Source organism: Musca autumnalis, unplaced genomic scaffold, assembly GCF_047663935.1.
Source record: "Musca autumnalis isolate F117 unplaced genomic scaffold, ASM4766393v1 scaffold_5, whole genome shotgun sequence".
Lineage (NCBI taxonomy): Eukaryota > Metazoa > Arthropoda > Insecta > Diptera > Muscidae > Musca > Musca autumnalis.
The window spans coordinates 111,789,352-111,795,370 of record NW_027412088.1 but is presented as its reverse complement, the minus strand read 5'-3'; positions in this window follow the sequence as shown (position 1 = coordinate 111,795,370).

Here is a 6,019-nt window from a genome sequence, read left to right as displayed (position 1 = left end):
GATGAAGTAAACTAAGGCTAAAGACGGCGACAGATCGCTTTTCTTAATAAATACAATTATTTTATCAAGATACCAGTGGAGTCAATCCATTTCAGAAAATTGATTTAAAGTAATTATTATACAGTTCGTCATACTAAAAGAAGGACAGTTTTTTGTAAAGCCCAATTAAAGTAATTTTTCATGATTTTTTCCAAGAAAACTATGAAACTTTTTTAGGAGATGATTTTTTCATCTGATAGAGTGCATCTTAATCTACTTTCTGCATTTTTCTTGTTGAAAAATATTACGAAGTTTTGTGGCAATTGACCGTCTACCAAACCCTGTTTTTATTAAAGCGCTTTGCGGTCCCTACTCTAGCTCGAAAACTAATGAACCGATCATCGTATATTTTTGTATGCTTATTTAGAACATAAAGATCTAGTCCTTCATCGATCGATGTTTACACAACATTAGATTTTACGTAAATTGTGGTTATAAAACGGCCACATTATTTTAAATAAAAGGACTAGTTTTTGATGTACTTCATAAGCTCACAAAATTATATGACAATCGGTTCATTAGTTTTTGAGCTAGAGTTGGCACCGTTTTCAAAATCTCATTTCGAGAAAAACACATTTTAAGTTTTTATGCTACATACAAATCACAATAAACTTTTCTCTTCCAACACTCATATCTCAGTCAATTTTGTTCCGATCGACTTGAAAGTTATAACACATATTCTATGCTACTTATACTTTAAAATAGGCCAGTATTATTATTATTATTATTATTATTTTTTTTTGATTTTCTAAAATTTACAAGTGGTGGTCACCCCTTAAGATAAATAGGTGAAAACTTCACTTTCCTTCCAAAAAATTAGCCAACATCTTAAATTTTATAGTACATTCCTCCCTATTAGTCATTAAATAGCATTGCTTGCTTGTCCTTATAAACTCAACAAGTAAGAATGGCGTTAAGCTCGGGCCGAACTTTTTATACCCTCCACCACGAACTGTATTGAAGTAAATAGGAACAATTAGTTTCCTTTCGTTTATGAAAGCACTAAGCTCTTTCCTCACGTTAATCTTAATCCTTGGAGGAGCAGAATATCTTATCTGCTTTGAGGTTTTCTACCCAATACCAATACCACTTTGAAAGAGCTCAAATGAGGCGTCATCTTTGTTCTTTCCAAAAAAATGGACTAAATACGAAATTTCAGTTATTCCGATGAAGCTAAACATTTAAAATACAGAAAATCGAGAGCACTGTTTTATAGGGCATTATCAAAATGTCTCTGTATCGAGAAATTTCAATAATTTTGGGTTTATAAAGTATCTAAAACTAACAAATTACAGAAAATCGCTGGGTACCAATGAGGAGGTGGACCTAATCGACAAATTGCTGTTGAATAGTTTTATATGGGATATTGAGGGCACAACCTTCAAAACACCGAAAATCAGGAGATAGATATCATTCTACAGAGACTATATATAGACATGGACCTATACCAACAAATTTCAGGTGGAAAATGCCAAATTTCAGCCATTTTGGTTGGATATTGAGTTAGTCCACAACCTTCAAAATACCGAAAATTGGGAGGTATCGGTACCGTGGACCGATGTAGCCCATTTTCAATACCAAGCATCCTAGGATTAAAAGAAACTATACCAAATTATAAAGCGCTATCTTAAATATTGATTTCAACAGACAGACGGACGGACATGGTTTATCGACTAAGAATTTTGTGCTAATCAAGAATATATAGGGTTTCCTACGAATATTACGAGGTTTTACAAGCGGAATGACAAATGTAATTATACACTCCATATTATGCTGGAGGGTATAAAAACTGCTGAACGAATTTAGGCTATATTGTTGAAACTCAATAGAAAATGTGTTGATTGCAATGTAACGTAATATGGATACTTAATAAGAACGGTAGACAAATGAATGCAAAAACTCCATAGGCTCCAACTATAAAATTTTATATGTATAAAATATAATAACACTAAGTGTAATTTTTTTATTGAAAACTAACCATATTCTGACTCTGCATCGTGATAGAAGACCAACCAGGGTTTCGGAGTCGGAGTCTACGAGTCGGAGTCGAGCAATTTTGCCGGAGTCGGAGTCTGAGTCGAAAAAAATAACTCGACTAGACTCCGGACGAAATTTTTTCCACGTTATAGAAATATAACATTAAATTTGTAACAAGAACGTTTTTTTAATCAATATTTATTTTAAAAGAAAGGTATAAGAAAATATATATGCAAATTATATATTATACTAAGATAAAGGACAATTCCAATTCATCCCTATTTTGTTGATCCAATTGATTCTTTAGATTTTTGCAAACAAAAGTAAAGTTCTATGACAATCGAATTAAGATTGCACCTTTAACCTCTTTCGTCAGAAGTCTTACTGGTCTTCTCACAAAGGTCTATTGGTATTCTCATCTTGTTTTTTATGAGAAGTCATCCTTGTCTTCTATTAAAGACATTGTGGTCTCTATGGAAAATCTTACTGAATACCCTGTGATACAAAATGGAAGTTAAGATCTGGGGGAGGAAAAATTGCTGTTCGGAAGGAAATTGAGAACCCCAAAGGATCCCATAGCTGAAATTTCTGAGTCCTGACATAATGTATTTTTTGATTGACCCCCATCAATCATTAAGAATATACATAGCTTTATATCTCTGTTTGGAGATATTGTTTCATCATTTTTAGATGACATGTTTTCAGTTAAATAAAATGAGGAATTTTCTGTCGAATATGCTGTCCTTCTAGCTCAGTTCCTTCCATGTCCTTTTTGTTCTTGAACTCAAAATGTAAAACAAAATTAAATTTTCTACAAAAATTTTCCACCGAAAATTATATGTAGGTTTCCCATATCCAAGAAATCGATATTGTCACGTTTTCATTGTCCTTTATCAGTTTTACCCGTTACTTTCTCAAAAACTCGTATGTTTATGTATTTCGGTAATTTTCGCATGATCTATTAAGTATATATCAAATTCGCTTCTGAATTAGGCATCATTAATTCGTTGTTGGTTAACGACAGATTCATCCCGCTATAACTCAGAAGTCTGACAAACGGCGAATCTTTCTTCTAGGATTCATTTAGATGTAGACATTCAAATAATCGGATCTGTCCGCCAGGAACAGATATAGTTCATGTGTATCCGAGTTTTCTATACGATCAATTGCATATACGAAATTCAATTAAATACATAAACATAGAGTTTTCCTGAGAAAGGATCGGGTAAAAGTGATAAAGGACAATGAAAACATGACAATATCTATTTCTTGTCCTAGTGGACCGACCTTACATAAAATTTTCCAAGCAACATTTTTGTAGAATATTTTCATGCACGAAATCTCATCGTGTGCTAATTTTTCCGTTCTAGAAAACATACATCTGCCTACGTGCTGGATGGTGTACACAATATATCTCAAACATTTCAATAAAATTATCCACTCCACACTAAAGTACAAAATGTGAGCGCTGAATTTTAGTTTAAGGGGTAATCCCTACTTATAAATTTCAGAAAAAAGTAGAATGTATAAATAGCATAGAATATGTGGTCAAATGTTAAAGTCGATCGGAACAATATTGCCTTAGCGAGCGATGGATGGGATGTATGCAGCATATAAACTGTTTTTTCTCGAAATCGGCTACAAAAATACGAGTATACGACAATTGGTTTATTAGTTTTCGAGCTAGAGTTGGCACCGCAAAATGCTTTAATAAAAACAGGGAAAACGACCTCAAAACTTCGTAGTATTTTTTTCTTTCAGATGAATAATAAAAATCTGCCAAAAAGTTACGTAGTTTTCTCGGAAAAATAAATCATGAAAAATGGCTATTATTGAGCTTTACAACTGGGGGTCTCCTTTTAAGGCTAAGCGCACTAAAATGTTGGCTTACATCCAGTTTGAAACTTGGTCATGAATTGCTTATAATTTTTATTGTATGTAATCCTTATGATTTGTATTGCCCCTTCATTTTCACGCGGAAGAATTCCGTCCAGAATATACTCGTGCAAAAAAGGAAGTCCGACAAAAACTTTCTAGCTTTGCTATTTTTCAAAGTAAGAACGAATGTCCTATCTAATGAATATGTAAGGAAAATCTAAGACATTAGCCTACATAGTCCAAAATATAGGAAAAAAAACTCGTCTGGAGTCGGAGTCGGAGTCGAGCCAAAAATACCTCGACTCCGAAACCCTGAGACCAAAAAAAACAAGTAAAAAAGTGTTAAGTTCGGCCGGGCCGAACTTTTCATACCCTCCACCATAAAATATTCTTAACTAAAATGGAATAATTAGTTTTTTCCTGTCCCCAACTTTAAGTGGGTACCTTAAAATGTCAGATAATGTACATAAAATGCTTCATTCGGGAGGCCTTTTTTATGGTGCCTATATCTAACTATGTATGTTGAAAATTTTTGGTGGGCGAGAAATTGGAAGGTACCGTTATATAGGGGTTATAATAAAACATGGACCTATGTTGACAGTTTTTGATGGGAGCCTTTAATGTCAAATAACTCCTAATTCGGTTAAAAATTGTAGCTAGAATCCTCAAAATACCGAAAATCGGTACATAACGTGGGAACTTCAAATGTCATTGACAGCTAGTTCGGAGGTATGTGGGTTATACGAAAATATGAACTTAATGAACAATTTTTGTTGGCTTTTAAATTTCAAATTACAGAAACTTCGTCCAAAAAATAAAGCTAAAGTACGGAAATTCGGGAGGTTTGTTTTGGGGCTATACCAAAACATGGACCTACGTGGTTAAACATTTTAAGTAAAACCCTCAAAGTACCGAAAATCGGGAAGTATCGTTATATTGGGGCTATGTTGAAAATTGTTGATGCAGATGTGTAGTGATCACTACAACCTTCGAATGTCAAATTACAGTTAGTTCGGTTAAAAATTGTAGCTAAAATTGCCAATTACTGAAAATTGGGAGGTACCGTTATATGGGAGCTATATCCGAACATGGACCTATGTTGACAATTTTTTATGGAGAGGTGTTGTGACCACTAAGAACTTCAAATGTCAAATTACTGCTAGTTCGGTTTAATATTGTAGCTAAAATCATCAAATTACTGAAAATCGGGAGGTACTTTTATATGGGAGCTTTATCAATACATCGACCTTTCATGACAATTTTGTTCAAATGTTCAAATTACAGATAATTCGGTTAAAACTTGTAGGTAAAATTCCGAAATCCGTTATACCGAGGTACCGTTATATGGGGCTACACCAAAACGTGGACCGATATAGCCCATCATCGAACTTGACCTGCCTGCAAACAAAAGACGCATTTTCCCAAAATTTCAGACAATTTTGGTGGAGAGGTGTGGTGACCTCTAAGAACTTCAAATGTCAAATGTTCAAATTACAGCTAATTCTGTTAAAACTTGTAGGTAAAAATCTCCAAATACCGAAAATCAGGAGGTACCGTTATATGGGGCTATACCAAAACATGTACCTGTGTTCATAATTTGTTCGAATATAAGTTTTCTGGTCACTAAGAACCCTAAATATCAAATTATAGCTATATCGGTCTAGAAATGCGACTTAAATCGTCAAAATACCTGAAATCGGGCGGTAACGTTATATGGGGGCTATTCCAAAACATTGATCTACGTCCACTAGTTTTGTTATATAAGTTTATTGACACTTAAGAACCCTAAATGTCAATTTATAGCTAAATCGGTCTGAAAATGTAGCTAAAAACGTGAAAATATCATAAATCTTGGGGAACCGTTATATGGGGGCCATACCAAAACGTGGACCTTTGTTCACAAGTTTTGTTATATAAGTTTAGTGACGCTTAAGAGCCCTAAATGTCAAATTATAGCTAAATCGGTCTGAAAATGTAGCTAAAAACGTCAAAATACCGTAAATCGGGGGGGTAACGTTATATGGGGGCTATTCCAAAAGGTGGACCTATGTCCACAACTTTTGTTATATAAGTTTATTGACACTTAAGAACCCTAAATATCAAATTATAGCTAAATCGGTCTGAA